General features: G+C 39.8%; 1 long non-coding RNA gene across 1 annotated transcript; it reads left to right on the plus strand.

Annotated features, from left to right (window-relative positions):
* The first annotated feature begins 13 nt into the window (after positions 1 to 13).
* On the plus strand, positions 14 to 20070 carry LOC124528975 (uncharacterized). Its single transcript, XR_006966260.1, has 3 exons — positions 14 to 83; positions 11510 to 11588; positions 20018 to 20070. It is a non-coding gene; the product is annotated as an uncharacterized LOC124528975 (long non-coding RNA).
* The last annotated feature ends 1115 nt before the right edge of the window (positions 20071 to 21185 follow it).

The following is a 21185-nucleotide window of genomic DNA, read 5'->3' on the forward strand; positions in this document are numbered from 1 at the left end:
CCCTCCCAAAAGAGGCACTGGACTCTGGCCCTCTCTTCCCTGGATCTCTGATATCTCATCCCAGATGTGTGCTGTGTAAGGAGGTAAGTAGACCTGCAATCGATCACTGGCACTAATTTTATTGTATGATAACATGATACGAAAACAAAACATTTCATTTTGAAAATGTTGTGATATTTCTGGTTAGTGGGTCTAGTTGGAGAAAATGTGACTGCTTAAAAATGGTGCCCCTGTGACCTAGATCATTCAAAGATCAAGAGGTCTCTGTAACATCAACAATCACAAATACTCCAGAGCTGGACTTCAGGGGCTCATTCCATCCCCTTCCTGCAGAGATGATCCTACAACCTTGGGCAAACACATAGATCCAAAATTTCCATTAGCTGAAAAGGCCATAAAAACAATGCTTTTCAGTGAGGAAAACACGCCAAGGTTCAGATCCAGGATGGGAGTATTTCCCAGGTAGAAAGCCAACGGAGTAATGGTTAAGGAAAAGACTTTGCATCCAGACCACCTGGGTTCATAATCTTAGCCCTGGTGCTCATCAGCCCCGTGACCTCTGGTGACTTCTACTCATCGCTGCCATCAATTGGTTTGTTTTCTGTAAAGGGAGGAGAGAAATAACACCTGCCCAATAGGGTCCTTGTAAGAATAAAAATGGTATCTGCTGTCAAGCATCTGAAGAAGAGTTTGGCACACAGGAATCAATAAACGTTAGCTCTCAGAATTCTTCTGCCTGGGAAATTTCCTTCCTTTGACTCTAGCAATGCTTACGTGCGATTCTGCTCTACCAGGTACGTGGTGTTCTTTATGACCATGTCATCAAGTACAGATCAAATTAGAGGGGAAAGCTCTAAAGGAAAACAAAGACACCAGAGAATTCCTCTTTGACAGGCGTAGACTAAGACAAAAGGAGTTATGTGACCACTAGCCATATATTCAGAAGAGTTTAGACAATACAGCGCTTTGTTATATTTCATGAGTTCATAGGACCCAAAGAAGCTAATACAGTAGAACAATAGCTGCCATATCAGGTTTTTCAGTCATACTATCAGTTGCTGACAGGTTGCCAAACTGCCTTTGGCCTGGCTCTGAATCCACATCAGGCAAAGTATTAAAATGATCATTTCCATTTAACTTTGAAAGTCCTGGGTTATCTGAAAGATAAATCAAAATCAAATGTGGCCTGTGCATCTGATGGCAGAATTACTGAGCTGACTCCATTACTGAGTATCTAGACAGTGAGGAGGACATTTAACAAGAGGAGAGGGGAACGCTCTATGAAATTTATTTGAATTATTCTGTGTCAGCCCGTAGTTGGTATCTTAGTTTCCTAGGACTGCCACAAATTACCACAGACTGAGTAACTTAAAACAATAGCTGTTTGTGCTTTCATGGTTCTGGAGGCTTAGAAGTCCAAAATCAGGGGCGCCTGGGTGGCGCAGTCGGTTAAGCGTCCGACTTCAGCCAGGTCACGATCTCGCGGTCCGTGAGTTCGAGCCCCGCGTCGGGCTCTGGGCTGATGGCTCAGAGCCTGGAGCCTGTTTCCGATTCTGTGTCTCCCTCTCTCTCTGCCCCTCCCCTGTTCATGCTCTGTCTCTCTCTGTCCCGAAAATAAATAAACGTTGAAAAAAAAAAAAAAAAAAAAAAAGAAGTCCAAAATCAAAGTGCCAGCAAGGTTCTGGAGGCCTGAGAGCGAGCCTGTGCCATGCCTCCCCTAGCTCCTGAAAGTTATCAGCCATCTCTGATATTTCTTGCATTGTGGCTACCTCATTCCCATCTTTGCTTCCATTGTCATGTGGCCTCGTTCTCCCCGCACATCTCTGTCTTTACGTGGCATTCTCCTCTGTGTGTGTGTGTGTGTCCAGATTTCTGTCACCTTATGAAAATACCAGTCATATTAGATTAGGATCTACCCTAATGACTTCACCTTAACTTGATTACATCTGCAAAGACCCTATTTCCAAATAAGGTGACATTCACAGGCCCCAAGGGCTAAATTAGCATTTCCCTATATCTTTTGGGAAGACACTAGCCAAGCAATAACAGGTGACGGAAGTTGCTAATTGCTGAAGACAATTTAGTGTTTATCAGGTTCTACCCTGCATCTGAGCATTTTCATTCCTTAGATAAAGAGGGCAAACATGTTTAACCTTTGGACTTGATTTTGGCCAGGATCAGTCTCTTCTAGTAGTTTCTCACTCAAGTTCTGCGTTTGGTATTTTCCTGCATTTTGAAAGAAACTGCATTTGCCTCATCTTTGAATACATTAACTCTCTATTTGGATAAGCAGTGCCAAAGAAGGCCAAATTAGATGGTCATTGTTGCCAGTGAAATGGGAGAAAGAAAGAGTAGTGGCCGCGAAAGAGACACTACTCAACTCTTACCAGAGGCTGTCTGTGTATGAAGAACTTCACTAGATGGGAGGAAAAAGTAGCAAGCAGGATCTCGGTCCTTAAAATAAAAAACCCGCAATAACACGTTCCAGCCGCTTCTGTATCTTAAAAGTAGACAGGAAGTTTGGTTTGAGGCTATTCGCTTCCAGAGTTACAAATGGAAGCTAGAAGGTAAATGACAGGGACACACAGGTAAAATGGTTCCTCCTACCCCCCATCCTTTAGGAAAAAAAACAATTAGAATTTAAAAATTGCTCATGGAGAGTATAAAATGTATATATCTGTTTGTCTGTTCATTTCTATCGTGGATCAGCAGCGGTGGTCCACATGCCAAATCTGATTGCTGCCTGTTTTGTCAATAAAGTTTTACTGGAACTCAGCCATACCTATTTGTCTTACTGTCTATCACAGATTCCCACCACAGTGGCAGAAATGAATATTGCCAGCAAGGGCTAAAGTATTTACCACTGGTCTTAAAAGAAAAAGGTTGCCAACTCTTTATTTAGGTTTAGGGATTAGGAACTAACGAATACCTTAAGATACCAAGCAAGAATGGATTACACATGGGTTACAAGTAGTAACTTGCAGCAGATCTCTTGGTATTACCGTTTATTTGACAAGCCTATGAATTTAGTGGTAAAAGCTTGGCATTAGTGCCTATTAGTACAAGCCAAGTAGGATTTAAACAACAAACCCTGAGTAATCCTAAGAATGGAGATCCCCAAAGTCAGTATTATTAACAGTCAGAATCCTAGACCTGAGGCGCCTGGGTGGCTCAGGCAGTTAAACATCTAACTTCAGCTCAGGTCACGATCTCATGGTTCGTGGGTTTGAGCCCCGTGTTGGGCTCTGTGCTGACAGCTCCAGGCTCTGGAGCTTACTTCAGATTCTGTGTCGCCCTCTCTCTTCCCCTTCCTTGCTTGCTCTCTATCTCTCTCTCTCAAAAATAAATAAACATTTTTTTATTAAAAAAAAAAAAAAGAATCCTAGACCTGATGGTAAAGGAGAATGAATCCCAGTCCACTATAGCCTTCTAGGGCTCAGAGTAGGGTGTAAAAATCTTCTTCTTCTACTTGTTTGTAACTACATTTTGGTGTTGGGATGAAATCTAGCACAACTTCTCCCGCTATTGTTATTCTTGTACTTTGTCCCTTTTTTTGCCTGGGTCACCAAACCATGGGAGGGTATGCCCAAATAGTGCTGGAGACCCCACACCCTTCACAGGGTTCTCCCAGAGCACCCCATACACCAGTGCTCTATAAAAAGCAACTGCCACTTTATCCCAGGGGCTGAGGTTTCTCTCTAGGCCCCAGCACCGCTTCCTCAGGCCTGCTGCTTTGATCTGGTGCACCCACATTCTCAATCCAAACTGTGCCTCTCTGGCCAGCCCCTATGGATGAATGCCTCGGCCCAACTGTCTGCCCAGCTTCCCATCAGATCATCTTTGAATCCAGGCCTGCTGCACAAGTGCCAGACCTGATCTCTCCCAGTCTGCTCTGATCTCATCGTTTTTCCCCTAAGGGCACAATGTCCAATCCCTGCCACTAAGCCACAGGGACTTCTGCGTAACATGTTGGCTGGTCCCCTTTTGCTGAATCTGTTTTTCCATGACAGTTTCTGGGTTAACTTGTCTTAGAACATACCAGGACTTGAAAGGTCTGCTAATCCCTTATGTCCTAAGAGAATAAATTAGTATATCTGTATCTATCTATCTATCACATATTAGAATATATAGTGTGTATATATACATATATAAATTGTGTGTATATATATATATATACACATATATATACACATACACACACACACACACACACACACATATATATATATGACACTTAGAAGTGTGTCTGACTAGGGAAAACATCTAATATATGTTATTATCTTATTAAGGTCTGAGCCAGCAGTGATAGTTTCTTCAGCGCTACATGGTATTCAGAAAGCTTCTGGAACCAAGCATTTACTTCTAAGAACAATATTCATCTTTAGGATGCTGAAACTCTAGTCATATCCAGTATCTCTTTTTACTATTTCTCAAAACTGTTTTCAGGTGGAGAAGAAACAGTTACTACTGTTTTCAGGTGGAGAAGAAAGACTTGTAAAATCTGCCTTTAAGTACAATGAGAAGACAAAAATTCCTGTACTTATCTTTCTCATTTTTAAGCCACTGAAACTCATTTTGGCCAATAGATGGGTGATCCTTGAACCCTCACAAGCTTTGTCTAAAACAGAAGCATTTTTTTCTCATCTTCCTAACAGAATGTCTTTTATACTTTTTCCCCAACAACCAGCACGGAAAGAACCGCTAAGAGCAAGAGGCAGTCTACTAATCCAGTATAAGTCCTCCGGGGCCATCTATCTGTATGTCTTGTTAAATTATCCATGTTTATGATGTGCTAAGTGTTTACTGCTCATTTCTTGAGCTCCAGGTCCCTCATGACTGGCTCCTTGCACTTTGAGCTCTTCCACCAGCTGGTCTTAGGAGACAAAACTGCAGGAAGACATGTGACAGAAATCAGGAAGCAAAGGTGCTGCTTCCCAAGCACGAGCCAGAGTGGAAACAGGCCTATTTCAAAGATTGTTTGGGACAAAGCCCTGTGGTACTGTTTCTAATACTACATGTCTGGTGTCTGTTCCAGAAGTAGCAATGTAGGATAGATAATAACTAATGGGCCTGTAGGGACCAGACCTTATTGGTGGCCACTGGGAAATTTCAGACAGTGGGCACGGTTCCAGATGTGAGATAATCTGTTATCTTTAGACTCATTTAGAATCACTGGAGTTGGAGCTGAGCCCATACTGGCTTGCAGGGAAAGGACCTCCCAAGGACATCTTGTCCAATGCAAAGCCCAGAAGATTCCTTATATCTTGTACGTGCTTTATTGTTGCCCTTATCACACAGCATCATAGATATTTGTATTCCCCATTTAAACTCTAACCTCCTTAAGGGCTTTGATCATATAATATTCATGTTTAACTTCCCAGTGACCACTGATCAATCAATTAATTCATCAATCAATCAAATTTAACTTTAGGTTTAAAAAGAACACTGTATTTACACCCTTCAATTTAGACCAAACAGTTGAGATACTAATGAGGCTTTAGGGACTCCTCCAGGGTGAATAAAAAGTGGTATCTTCCTCTCCTCTGCTTCTTTCTCTGGGATCATTCACAAATGGACTGGAAATATTGGTCCCACTCTTGCCTTAAAGCTAAAAGGGTCCCGGGGCTCCTGTGTGGCTCAGTCCGTTAAGCGTACAATTTCAGCTCAGGTCACAATCTCACAGTTCATGGGTTCGAGCCTCACGTCAGGCTGTGTGCTGACAGCTCAGAGCCTGGAGCCTGCTTCAGATTCTGTGTCTCCCCCTCTCTCTGCTCTGTGTCTCCCCTGCTCACTCTCTCTCTCTCTCTCTCTCTCTCTCTCTTTCTCTCTCTCTCTCTCTCTCAAAAATAAATAAACATTAAAAAAAATTAAAAAAAAAAACTATAATGCTCTGGATGTGTGGCCCTCGAAGAACACCTGGGACTAATGAAAGTTCTCCCACCCATCTGCCAGGTGGCATCAACTCCCTCCAAGCCTAGATGCAGGAGTTCACCCAAATGCTTGTTGTACTTGATTACAGCATCCTCTCCTAGGAGGGCAGATAATTGCTTCCATATTCTGTGTCTCTGAATGTCCTTTCTTTATCTCATCTGACGAAAGATCATCTCTTGTCCTTTTGGTGCTGACAGTATTCACCATCCTAGTACTCCCAGGGTTTCCCTGACCAAACACTCTGGAAGTGTGCATGACTCATCAAGTCCCATCTTCTGGATGTTACAGTGGCATAAGTAGTACAGTAGGGTCACAGCCGTAGCAATAGAGGTGACCAACCTGGCATTTTACCTGAGAACAAAGACCACTGCAAGTTCTTTCCATTCTTTATCCCCCCTGAATATTTATGTTGTTAGTTCTTTGCATGAATCTACATTTGCCTTTCTGTTCCTTTATCTTAATCCTTCACTCTAGATCAGTTTGGATTCAATGACCTTTATGGAGCTATTTACAACCTACTGGTTTATCATCTGAGTCTGACCTTCTGGACCCTGGCCTCTGGTCAAATATTTAATACAAAATGAAGACTATTTATTTATTTATTTATTTATTTTAATGTTTATTTATTTTTGAAAGAGACAGAGAGAGAGAGAGACAGAGCATGAGCGAAGGAAGGGCAGAGAGCGAGGGAGACACAGAATCCAAAGCAAGCTCCAGGCTCTGAACTGTCAGCATGGAGCCCGGTGTGGGGCTTGAGCTCATGAACCACGAGATTATGACTGAGCCAAAGTTGGATGTTTAACCAATTGAGCCACCTGAGCACCCTCAAAATAAAGACTTTTTAAACTTCCAAAGGATAAGTATCAGAACAGCACCAACCCTTACAAGTCACCATGTGTCTGAGAAATAACTATTTGGATGTTAAAAGGCTAACAGAAATACCTGACATCCACATCCCCCTGGTTGAACTGACTGCAAGAAAGGGGTGGAAAATAGAGACGGGGATGGAAGGGAAGGAATTTTGAGGTATGCTGGCTCAAAGCCATGTGCCTATGGGGGAAACGAATTCTTTGACACCCCCAACAATGACTCCCAACCCTTTTGGAATTCTGGCATCTTAACATTAGCTACTTGACCATCTAGTGTTGATGTGACAACTTCCAGTCCTGCACTTGCATGAAAATTAAATGAAATTCACTTAATGTTTTTAAATGAATGTGAATTAACAAGAACTTTATTGCAGGCATTTTGCAGCATCCCTTGTAACAACTTATATATAACACATTGGCTAAGAGGAACACCACTTTTTAAAACAAAATGGTGCAGTCATATAGTCGTTACAGCCCTGGAGTCATGTCAGGTGAGCCTTGCCACATCCGTCCTGGAAAATAGCAGGAGCAGTTGGCACCTCACTCAGGGAGACAGTGCAAGAGTGAAAGAGTTCCCAGGGGGTCCAGGCACACTTCCTACAAATGAACTCCAGGACATAATCTCAAAGTCTTCCAGTGGACCCTCCTTTACTTGAGCTACTTTCAGTCATTTTCAGTCCTTACAAAATAAATAATCCTTGCCTAGATCATGCTGAATTGGCACATAGAAAAAGGATACGTGAATATCAGTAAAAAAAACTTGGCAGGCCCAGGCCCTGCCTCCATCTGACCTTCAGGGCACAGTGCCATGTGGGGGGTAGAAGGGTGACAGAGAGATGGCCTAAGCATCTGGAGTTGTTGATGTGCTGCCCAGCTTTGCTACAACCAGATCTTGCACTCACCTACCCAACAGAGCCATCTATCCGTATATGAAGATGTTTAACTCTACAAAAGGGGGGCACTTTGCTTGGCTCCTTTGACTGGTATCTTTGGATAGAGCAAGAGGAAAAGAGACAGTAAACAACATGGAAAGGAAAAATAAAAGATGGAGAGACTTGTGGCCGATATATTCCCACCCAAACAGGCACACTCCATTCTACAGAGCACATAAAAGACCCTAGAATTAGGAAAAGTCTGTTCCATGAGAATAATACTCACGGGGCTTTTCAACAAAATGTTTTTGCCCTATAGACCTACAGAGCGGTCTGGCTGACTCATTTCTACTATAAAACACGCTCCAATTTTCTCTGGCCTTAACAGAGAAATATGAAACTTGAAAAATTTTTATTTCCCCAGCTTCTTGCAAAGGCCTACCTCCCAAGTTATTGTGGTAACTTCCTGACTTCCACCCCCGTGTACCCACAACTGCTTTATTTCCCTCAGGCCTACGGCCTGGTCAACACATATCAGTCAGTTTCCCAAGGCTCTGCTTTCTGCCATGTGACCATGGTTGGTACTAGTTCACACAGGAAGTGTCCCCAATTTCAATGGAGATTTCTTCAACAGTAAGTGTTAGCAAGAATGTGGAGAAAAAGGAACATACATGCACTGTTGGTGGAAATGCAAACTGTGCAGCTACTGTGGAAAACATAGTTTCCTCAAAAAGTTAAAAATAGAGCTACCCTATAATTCAGTAATTACACTATTGGGTACTTACCCAAAAAATACAAAAACACTAGTTCAAAGGGATATGCACCCCTATGCTTATAGCAGTATTATCTACAAGAGCTAAATTATGGAAGCAGCCCAAGTATTCATCAATAGGTGAATGGATAAGCAAGATGTGGTGTATATATATATATATATATATATATATATATATACCACCATATATATACATATATATATATATATGATGGCATATCATTCAGCCATAAAAAAGGAAATCTTGCCATTTGCAATGATATCGATGGAACTAGAGAAAATAATGCTAAGTGAAATCAGTCAGTAAGAGAAAGACAAATACCATATGATTTTCACTCGTATGTGGAATTTAAGAAACAAATACAAAGGGGTGCCTGAATGGCTCAGTTGGTTAAGTGTCTGACTTTGGCTCAGGTCATGATCTCACAGTTCATGGATTGGAGCCCCATATCAGGTTCTGCACTGACAGTGAGGAGCCTGCTTGAGATTCTCATTCTCTTTCTCTTTCTCTTTCTCTTTCTCTTTCTCTTTCTCTTTCTCTCTCTGCCCCTTTCCTGCTTACACATACTCATGCATTCTCTCTCTCTCTCTCTCTCTCTAAAAAATCAATAAACATTAAAAAAAAGGAAGAGAGATACAAACCAAGAAACAGACTCTTAACTACAAAGAACAAACTGATGGTTACCAGGGCAGGGAGTGGGGGGAATGGGTAAGATGGGGATGGGGACTAAGGATGGCACTTGTGATGAGCACTAGGTGGTGTATGGAATTGTTGAGTCACTATATTGTACATCTGAAACTAATATAACTCTGTATGTAAACTATACTGGAATTTAAAATTTTTTTTAATGGAGATTTTTTTCCCTCTTGGTGTTCTTGACTGGATGGAATGAGGGAGCAAATGCAAAGTTCCAGGCTGAGGGCAGGCACCCAAGAAGCCTCTACACAATTTACTGTGGGGATCTGGCCTTCCCTCCTGAGAGAACAAAGTACTTGCCTCCTTGGAGTTAATGTAACTGTAGGTCCAAAAGTGTATGGAGTTAAAGGACAAGTTTACAAGGCAGTGGGCTGAGGATAGAAGACTTTCTGCTCTGGGGGTAACTTCTGGTCCCACATGGGTGGAATATGCTTTCATATGCCTACTACAGACTCAGATGAATACCTCAGGCAGCTGAGCAGGAGAACTCAGCACAGTGCTGCATAAGGATCAAACTGGAATTCTGCAGATAAAATTTTATTGTGAAAGAAAGATGTGAATGGGGAATTACACTTTGATGATGTTAAATTAACTGATTTTTTAACATACTGAGATGAAAAGGAAGTTTAAAGTCATTCTTATTATTAAATGCTTAGCCAATTCAGAGTCCTTTGGGGGAACCGAAATGTCCATTGATATCTTTTAAAAAATTACTTATTTTAGAGCCTTAATAGATCTCTTTGACTCTGTGTTGGCAAAAACTTCAAATCTATCACTCATTGAAATTAACTTTGTTTATTAAATCACTTTTGATTCCAAGAAATTTCAAGCTTTCAAATTCCAAGCTTTAACCATGCAAGAGAAACACCAAATCCAGATAATGAATTTGAGTGAATTTAGCTGATGATGTGGCTGGGAATTTCATTCTCAGAAACAGCTTAGAAAATGATGTCATAAGGTTGTTAACATGAAGATAGTAATACATGTCACATATCTGTGTCTGTCTTTGATTGTGGTTTTTAAATTTAACCAGTTAGTTATTCCCACACCCACACTATTTTCCATAAAGAATAAAAGAGCACTTAGAAGATTTTATGAAAGATAGCTTGGTAACATAAGATACGTAGAGGTGGTAACCAAAGGGGAAAACCACAATAAGTTCCTGAAATAGAAGTAGGAATGAATCCAACAAAGGATTATTTATTATATGAAGCTATTTAGTGACTTTGGTACCAACTTTTTAACCAGGTGAGGAAAAAATAGTTTGACTTTTTATAAATAGAAAATGTTTAACTTTTTTCTCTTTCCATTTTAAATTTTACCCATTTGAATCACATTCCAAAAGTATTCCAGTGCACATTTCAGAATCTTCTGAGTCTTCTTTGAATCAAAATCATAGCTTATTGTCCAATGAAATGACTATTTTTTCTACCTGATAGTTTGAAAACAAGGACTATTAAATCACTAGAAAATCTTGCATGAAAACAAATCTCAGGAATAGTGTGAACTCCTGGGAAGTGATGGGATTTTTAGGGATTAATATAGTGATACATTTATATCTATATATATATTTTTAAGACAGAAAGTTTATGCAGGAATTGCTTGCAACTTTCTGTTTACAGGCTAAGACCTCAAATATACCCTACACCTCCACTTAATAACTATTCTTTTACTTAAAAGATTTTCCCAATAAAATTTTTGCTCTTATCAGGTTTTGGTCCCAGCAAAGGCAGTCACCTGGCAAATTTCAGTAACACATAGCCCTTAGGTGGATTCAGCATTTACAATCTTAGATTTTCTAAGTGCTACTTTCCAGTATTCTGCCCCATATTCTGTCCTACTGAATCATCAGAATATCCCAGAAATTCCAGCATTCTGGCAAGGAAAAACATATGTATGTATGTAGGTATGTGCGTGTGCGTATGCATGTGTATGTATATGTAGTATTTATCATATTAAGGTGTACTTGGAATTCTTTTTATTCCTAGGATATATCCCAATGGTTATACATTAAATCGCTGTTTTTTAAGCCCCTTGAAATAATTTATCTTTGTATAGTTCAGCTACTAACTCAACACAGTAATCTTTATCTTACTTTCTGTTTTAGGAATTACTTTTGAAATTTAATTTGATTTTTATAATGATATAAAAATGGTTCCAAACTCAAATTCACAAAACAAGGTATAATCCAAAATGTAGTTTTCAATCTGTGCTTCCTTCACTGTAGTCCCAATATAACCAATTTTTTTCAGTGTTTTTATTATGCCCTTTTGTTGTTATGATTTCAAATATAAGCAAATATTCATATCCCTGCCACATTTTGGGAGTAAATAGTGAAATATATCTTCTTCCATCTTGTTTTTTTCAGGTAATAACACATTCTACAGAGTACATATCCATAGAAGCATATAGAGATGCTCCTTATTTCTAGCTACATTTCTCCAGTGGTGAGTGTCTGAGTCCCCTATTGACAAACATTTGGATTATTTCCAGCATTTTATTGTTACAAACAGAGTTGCAATGAATATCTGCCTAAAGATTATAAATTAACTTTGGAGTTTTGGAAACGTTTATATTCTAAGACTGTTTTGGAAACTGTTAGATAATTCACGGACTGAAGCGTTTTGTTTGCTTAAACCTTTCTTCGTGTATGTTAGCTATGATTATACAAATATGTTTACTACATTTTCTCTTTTTTTTAATTTATTTATTTTGAGAGAGAGAGAGAGAGTATGAGCAGGAGAGGGACAGAGAGAAAGGGAGAGAGAGAGAGAATCCCAAGCAGGCTCTGCACTGTCAGCACAGAGCTCGACATGGGGCTTGATCTCAGGAGCCATGAGACTGTGGCCCGAGCCAAAATCAAGATTAGGATGCTCAGCTGACTGAGCCGCCTAGGTGCCCCCATTTTCTCATTTTTCTTATATAATTGGACTTCTGTGTCCAAGTATATGACCAGCCACTGCAAATGGTCCACAGATGCATGGCAAAGGTATAGCCTCTGCTTGTAAAATACAAAGTTCAATACCTACCTACTGAGTCAATCTTATTTTACTTTTTGCTCTCTACAAAATCTTGAGAAAAATATTTTAATTCCTCTTACAATTATATTTATCATTTTCTCTTTGATATTCCAGAAAGTTTTTTCTTTATTTCTTTTAAGGCTATATTACTAGGAAGGCTCATGAATTTTACATCTTCTTTTATCTATATAAAATTATCCTTGTTGGGGTGCGTCGGTGGCTCAGTAGTTTAAGCCTCCAACTCTTCATTTTGGCTCAGGTCATGATCTCATGATTCATGAGATCAAGCCCCACACTGGGCTCTGTACTGACAGCACAGAGAATGCTTGGGATTCTCCCTCTCCCTTTCTCTCTGCCGCTCCCCCACTCATGCTCACACTCTCACTCTCAAAATAAATAAATAAATAAACTCAAAAAAATATTAAAAAAATAAAATGATCCTTGTTTTCCTGACAAATTATTTTTGGTTTTAATGACATTGTTATCACTACCTTTATCTTCTTTCTTGCCTTCCTTCTTCTTCCTTTTTTTTTTTCCCCATTGTTTATCTTTTTATTTTTAACGCTCACAGCTGAGTAATGGCTGCCCAGTTTTTGGCTAGCAACTGTCCTGAGTTCTTGAACCAAGGAGTATGCAAAGCCTCTCTCAACCCCCAGCAAGATTTTCCATGTCAGGGATAAAGCTTTGATGGCTCCTGATAGAGATCCTCAGAAAGCTCCATAAGATTTTCACCTAATGACATTCCCTCTCCGATTCTGACTGCCACTCAAGCTTCATTTCCAGTGTCACTGGAATTGACAATGGATTCATCATTTTTATGTGGGTTCATCGGGGTAAGATGCTGGATGCATAAAACTAGAAGAGATTGCACCGGAGCACATTCCATTTTATTTATTTATTTTTAAGTTTATTTTTTATTTTTATTTGAGAATGAGGGGAGGGGCAGAGAGAGAGAGAGAGATTCCCAGGCAGGCTCCACCCTGTCAGTGTAGAGCCTGCTGCAAGGCTCAAACTCATGAACCATGAGATCATGACCTAAGCCAGAGTCAGACGCCTAACCAACTGAGCCACCCAGGTACCTTAGAGCACATTCTATTTTAAATTGGAAGCCAACTTGCAATGTTTTGAACATTCACTACTATTTGGTAATATGATTTTGATAATTAAATTTGTATTATAAAAGCATATATTAAAGAGAACTTAATGGCTGAATATGACACAGAAAAAGAAACAGTGTGTCAAAGATGATAAAATTTACTTATAAACTTTTATTCTATGAATGTATTTCAGACCTAAAGAAAATATACAACCTTGTCCTTTCACTTTGGGGTCAACTTATATATTTTTTTTTAATATATGAAATTTATTGTCAAATTGGTTTCCATACAACACCCAGTGCTCATCCCAAAAGGTGCCCTCCTCAATACCCATAACCCACCCTCCCCCTCCCACCCCCCCATCAATCCTCAGTTTGTTCTCAGTTTTTAACAGTCTCTGATGCTTTGGCTCTCTCCCACTCTAACCTCAACTTATATTTTTAAGTACTCTTGTATTTTTAATATTAAGAACTTATGATGAATTGGAGGTTTCAAAATTGATAACTCAAATCCATTAGTCTGTTTTTTGTTTCAAATTTTTGAGAAAAGAGTTCATTGTTAAGCAAACTGAGTTCTTCAGACAATACAAATGGATCAATATACCATTGACTTTAAAATGGTCAAATGACAATTCAACTCTTCTATAAACCAATAGATGCAGTTTATTAAATTATTTTTTCTCATGAATTTTTATTCTTTTCAATAGAAGTATATTCAATATGTGCCTTAATTTGTCATCTTTGGAGGATTTTTTTAATTTAAAACATCTTAGAAGACTCTTCAGACAAAATATGCCAATTTGCAGCTCAGAAAATATTATAATCCTTCTCAAAGACCATAAATTAAAACTCCTCCATCTTTTAAGTTGGAAAACTGGGTCTTCAAATCACAGGACTAATTTTCTTTTTCATTTTTTATTTCAAAATAATTTCGAATTTATAGAAAAGTTGCAAAAACAGGAAAGAGAATCCTGTACTACCCCAGTTCATCAAATGTTAACATTTTGCCACATTTACTTTTCCAGTCTCTCTCTCATCTCACTCTTTTCTCTCTCCATGTGTACACACACACACACACACACACACACACACCCAGAACAAGAGTATCCTCTAACATAACCACATTGCAGTTATACATTTAGCACTGATGCCATAATCACTCTTTATCATTCAGTTTCTGTTCGCACACTTCCAGTTTTCCGAACAATGTCCTTTATTGCCACCCCGGATCAACACAGTGTTCTGAGTTGCATTTAGCTGCCTTGCCCCTTTCGTCTCCTTCAATCTGGAAGAGTCCCTCAGCCTTTCCTTGTCTTGACAGCAACCGTTGTAAAGAGTCAGAGCAGTTGTTAGAACAGGAACTAGTTTTCACTCTCCTCAATCCCTTCTGGCACTGGCTTTGTCTTAGCAGAGGGAACTTGCTGTCTGCTCTTCTAACCTGCCAGAATCTATTTCTTAAGGGTGAATCAACCCAATGACTCATTTTCATGAATTGTTATGTGTAGCATCTGAATCCACATCCACATACAAAGACTCAAAGCAAACCTAAAAATAGTAGTAGTTGTGGCAGTGGAAGCTTGTACTACATAGAGCTTCCTCTGTTTACTCATTTGCTCCTCGTAACAACTCTAGGAGAGTAATACAATTATCATGGCTGCCTTTTTATGACAGGAAACTGAGGCACAAAGAAGTTAAGGAACTGTACAAAATCACACAGCTAGAACATGGCAAAACCTGAACTTCAACCCCAGCAATCTGTCACTAGAAGCTTCTATGGGTTCCTTCTCTCTCAAATAAATCTCTCACCTCTTTTATAAGCCTTCAGCCTAGCAAATGAAAACGTGGCTTTTATGATAGGTTGGCATGTGATATAGGTAGTAAAATTTATAAGAACAATGTTCTGATCTATTGCATAAGCCCCACACTCTACATCTGAACTAGGTGGGAACGGAAGACCCAGAGAAGCACCAACAGACAGCAGTTCCCTGAGAGCAGGGAACTGCAGTATCTGAACAAATTGTCACTGAGTCATATTAAGTAAGTTAAATATTTACTTAGCTGACAGGAGTGAATATTATATTTTTAATTGTTATCTACTTTAACCAACAGTTAGTTGGTATCCATTGTGGATGGAAGATTATATTATGCATTTTGGAAAGAACCCAAATAGAAGAAAGAGTCTCAAGGAACAATACCCATTCATGAAAAGACAAAAGGTTAAGAATATTTACTAGGAAGTGCACATGTGTTGATACATTAGTATTATATAAAGAAAACACTTTTCAAAGAAACCCTACGGGAGTTATTAGAGTAGGGAACATTTAAGAAGATAGGTTTTGGGGCGCCTGGGTGGCGCAGTCGGTTAAGCGTCCGACTTCAGCCAGGTCACGATCTCGCAGTCCGTGAGTTCGAGCCCCGCATCAGGCTCTGGGCTGATGGCTCAGAGCCTGGAGTCTGTTTCCGATTCTGTGTCTCCCTCTCTCTCTGCCCCTCCCCCGTTCATGCTCTGTCTCTCTCTGTCCCAAAAATAAATAAACGTTGAAAAAAAAAAATTTAAAAAAAAAAAAAAGAAGATACCTTTTTCCAAAGGGCACCTGGGTGGCTCAGTTGGTTGAGCGTCTTACTTCTGTTCAGGTCATGATCACGCTGCTCGTAAGTTCAAGCCCCATGTGTGGCTCTTGGCTGACAGCTCAGAGCCTGGAGCCTGCTTCAGATCCTGTGTCTCCCTTTCTCTTTGTCCCACCCCCGTTCATGCTCTGTCTCTCAAAACTGAATGAAAGTTAAAAAGATAAATAAATAAATAAATAAATAAACAAACAAACATTAAAAATTAAAAAAAAAAGAAGTTATGTTTTTCCTTGAATGTATGAGTTTTAAAATTGGCTTAGAAAACCAAGTGGAATTAAGAGTGTCCTGAGCAGGGTAAAGATGCGCAGGAAGGGGACCATACACATGAGGACCTACAGAGGGTAAAGAGTCTTGGGTTCACCTCAGAAAGCAAAAGGATGCCAATAATGGGTGTGACAAAGAAAAATCAGCATTAACCTGTTCACCAGATGGGTTAAAAAAAAAAAAGAGCTCGGGGCGCCTGGGTGGCGCAGTCGGTTAAGCGTCCGACTTCAGCCAGGTCAGATCTCGCGGTCCGTGAGTTCGAGCCCTGCGTCGGGCTCTGGGCTGATGGCTCAGAGCCTGGAGCCTGTTTCCGATTCTGTGTCTCCCTCTCTCTCTGCCCCTCCCCCGTTCATGCTCTGTCTCTCTCTGTCCCAAAAATAAATAAATGTTGAAAAAAAAAAAATTAAAAAAAAAAAAAAAAAAAGAGCTCAGGGTCATACCTGTCAGGAAGAAGAGACTATCTTAAAGAAAAGGCTTTTGGTTGAGGAGGCATTTTTGTTTTATTTTTTTAATAATGTCAGACCAACTAAGCATGAAAGAGGAGTATGAAAAGAGCTTACTGGCTCAAGGTCAGAAGAAAGCACTGAGGCCTTATAGGAAGTGGTGTATTCCGGGGCACCTGTGTGGCTCAGTCGGTTAAGGGTTCAACTTTGGCTCAGGCCATGATCTCTTGGTTCATGAGTTCCAGCCCCACGTCGGGCTCTGTGCTGACCGCTCAGAGCCTGGAGCCTGCTTCAGATTCTGGGTCTCCCTCTCTCTCTGCCCCTCCCCTGCTCATACTCTATCTCTCAAAAGTAAATAAACATTAAAAAAAATTAAAAAAAAAAAAAAAAAAAGTGGTGTGTTCTGAAGAGCAGTGAAGCCAAAGTCAGGCAGCAGCTAGCTGAGGTAAAAGTGAGTAGGGTGGAAAAGTCCGCTTTGTCACACATGGTTGTGGAAAATGAAATGGCAATTGGATGCTGTAGCGAGGTCAAGGGAGGGATACTCTTTAAGTTAAGAGCAAACACTACACACTGGCTACAAACTCCCTGAGACTGTGTCTAACCAGCGCTGTAGATATTGAATCAGCTCCTGAGGATGGCTTTCACGACTCCAGTCATTGGGAAAATGTTCGGAAGAAACAGGAAATATGGGAAATATAAACATTTGTGCAGAAAATAGTGGGATTCTGAAAATAAAACTTAAAATTTTTGTGTATAAGGCCACGTGGCATACAGTTAAATTAAAAGGAAGGAACCAGAGGGATTGCCTGGCTGGCTCAGTTGGCTCAGGGTTGTGAGTTCAAGCCCTACATTGGGTGTGGAACCTACTTAAAATAAAAATTAAAAAATAAAACTACACACATAAATTTAAAAATAAAATGAAAAATAAAAGGAAGGAACCAGAGGAATGTGAATAGATAAAAATACCAAAGTCAGTTAAATTTTTGTTTAAGCTTATTTATTTATTTTGAGAGAGAGAGAGAGACAGAGCAGGGGAGGGGCAGATATATATATACAGAGAGAGAGAGAATCCCACTGACAGTGTGGAGCCCAATTCAGGGCTTGAACCCACAAACTCTGAGATCATGACCTGAGACAAAACCAAGAGCCGGCTGCTTAACTGACTGAGCCACTGTGCTGTCCCCAAAGTCGGTTAAATATTTACATATGAGGGTTCAAAGAAAACTTAGAAATAGTAGTAATCATGGCAAGCATAGTTAACACTTGTATGGTGCTTACTGTGTATGAACGTGTGAGTATAGAAGCAAAAGTCCTGAGACACTAGTTTTTCTTCACATCTCAGAGTTTTGAAGAAAAAGTAGAAGATGGATTTATTTACTAACTCAATAGAAACATTTGCTAAATATCAGGGGTATTGAGATCAATCCAATATGTCCCCTTTGGTCAAGGAGCTTCCGATCCAATGGAACTGGCAGATAACTACAATCTGTTGTGCCGAGAGCTACCAAGGACAAGAGTAACAAACATAAAGGTAATGAAAATGTATTTTAGTGATTTGGTGATTTGGGTGCCACTCAGTAGACCCTCAGAAGCCCCAAGCCTTCCAGCCCATCTTTTATCCCAAGAGGATCCTGGATCACTCACAATACTCTTTGGCATTCTTAACATTGTCTTACTCTAAGTCTTGACTCTAATATGCCCACCACCACCACCACACCTTCACATACACGCACATGCACCGAGGAAGGATGGTCTCAGTTGATTCTTCCATCCACATTGTCACCACCACATCTATCATGGCTAATCTTGCCAGGTGGACCTTGCTGTTATTTATCAAAAAGGCCTTCATCTCACCTATGTTGGAGCCCTCTTACTGGTATTCCAAAAGGTTCTCTGGCTCCTAGATTGTTTTTTTGTAATTTTCTTTCTAAAGCAATTTGAAATACCTCTACTCTGTTCAACCTTGAATAAGTTTCTTAACTACCTAGGAGTGAGTTTGAGACACACACACACACACACACACACACACACACACACTCCTTTGCTCATTAAATTTCAGTGTGCTGATTCCTAAGCATGAATCCCAATCTTCCACCCCTACCTAAAATTCCAAGGTAAATCTAGTTGAGTCTTTGAGGCTGCCAGACAGGCTCAGTTCCCCCTAGGGACGTGGCCACCTGTGTGCTTTGCATTTTATTATGTGAGGGAGAAGCACCTGAAATGTGAGATTTAGTGAAAGAAAGGCAGTCATGTAACAGTGCCTCCAGCTTATTTCAGCAAAAGAAAGGAAGTGAAAGCCAAGCTCTCTGTATATCCTTTTCACTAGACAATCACCAAATCACAGTGACTCAGCACCATCATATGTTTTGGTCATTGGCACTTATTCCTATTCCATTAGGACCCAAACGTTGCTCCAATCATGTTGCCATGTCACACCTCACCACTGTTGCTAGAAAAACATTCCATGCGGGAAAACACACTTGTTACACAAAAAGAATATGAGAGATTACATGGTGGAAGCAGGCAGTGTTATGGTAAAGATCAAAGTTCCTTTTCAAAAGGAATTTGTTATTGGTTCACACTCTTAGATTTGAGCTTTTGTTGACTCATTGTACAGTACTCAAGCTGCACTGAGCTAATGTTTAGAAATTCATTCAATATGGAAGCAAAGTCCAATATCAAATTCTTAAGAGCATGTGACTTGGGTCTATTCATACCTGGGTATGTTCTTATTCATGAGTACACACACACACACACACACACACACACACACACATCCACACAGAACATGGCTGTAGAAAAATGGAATGATAACTGGACACTGAAATGAAGTCACCAAAGGATTACTTTTCATAAGAAATGAGAAGGAACACTACAGAGTGGCAGCAACTTCTCTCTGCATTGAGATTCATATGCATCCATATACATTCTTACATGAAAACTCTTTTTTAAAAGCTTAAAACCAAATGAGGGAAAACAGTTATAACTTGAACTAAGATTACAGTGAACAAGGAGTCCACAGAATGTTAGTATTTAGTTGTATATATCAACTTCCTTGCTCAAAGCATACACTTTAAAGAAATGTACTGAGGTGCAATATACGTCCTGTAAAGGGCACACATGTGAAATGTGGAGTTGATGGATTCTCCCACATGCATTTACCTACATAACTAACGTTCAATTCAGGATAGAGGACATCTCTGTGCTCCTCTAAGAAGGCTGTCTCTTGCCTGTTCCCAGTAAACATCTCCCCATAGAGGTAATACTATTCTTACCTCTGTCACCATAATTTGTTTTGTGTGTTCTTGAGATTTATGTAATTTGAATCTATTAAAGTATGTACTTTAATGTATATTTAAAGTATATACTTTAGTGCCATTTAATTTTAAAAAATGCAACACATTTGAAAGGTGTTTCTCTCTCAGCTCTGACCTCCAGCCACTCACACCTCTACCCAAGGCAACCAATGATACCAGCTTCTTGTGCATCTCTACAGAAATATTTATTCATACACATGCAAATGCACATGCATATACATAGTTTTCCTCCTCACACAAGTTCTACTGAATGCTATACACACAGTGACCTATAGTTTGCATTTTACACACACACACACACACACACACACAAAATATATCACGGATATTGTTCCTATTCAAGACTTTCCTGATCTTTTCTCTGCCACAGAACATTCCCTTAATGAACCAGTCCCCTACTGATAAGCTTTTACTTCCTAATTTTTTGCTATGATAAACGTTTGAATATATTATTTCACACACAGGGAAGTAAATCTATGGGAAAACATTTTTAAAGGTGGATTTGTTGGGTCAAATGACATAATGTATATGCAATTTTTATACATTTATAAAATTACTCCAGTGACATGTTTTTTCCAGTTTAAGCTCCAAGGGTCTGTTTTCTCATTCATTTGCCAACATAGAGTGTTATTAAACTTAGGATCTTTGCCAATCTGACAAGAAAAAACTGATTTCCGGGGCGCCTGGGTGGCGCAGTCGGTTAAGCGTCCGACTTCAGCCAGGTCATTATCTCGCGGTCCGTGAGTTCGAGCCCCGCGTCGGGCTCTGGGCTGATGGCTCAGAGCCTGGAGCCTGTTTCCGATTCTGTGTCTCCCTCTCTCTCTGCCCCTCCCCCGTTCATGCTCTGTCTCTCTCTGTCGCAAAAATAAATAAACGTTGAAAAAAAAAAAAAAAAGAAAAAACTGATTTCCTCTCTGTAGATCTAATTTGCATTTATGAGTGCAGTTGGGTGTATGTTCATGGGTATAAGGGCCATTTGTAGATCTTTTTCTATACACCATCTTTTTACACCTTTATTCATGTTCCTATTTGATTGTTGGCTTATTTCTTTGAAGATACTTTTTATATGCTGGGGAATTTAGCCTTTAATTGTGAAATGTCTTGCAAATATTTTCTCCTAGGTTCTTGCTTATCTCTTATCTTTGCCATATTGGCATTTGCCATACAGATTTTTTATGAAGTTGAATTTTATTGTGTAGGTTATAACTTTTCCACTCAAAGATTATAAGAGAAGATTCTCCCATGAATTCTTTTGACACTTTAATTGTTTGTATGT

Source organism: Lynx rufus, unplaced genomic scaffold (genome assembly GCF_022079265.1).
Source record: "Lynx rufus isolate CCGP_SWC_20201006 ecotype Redwood Valley unplaced genomic scaffold, mLynRuf1.p SCAF_6, whole genome shotgun sequence".
Taxonomy (NCBI): Eukaryota; Metazoa; Chordata; class Mammalia; order Carnivora; family Felidae; genus Lynx; species Lynx rufus.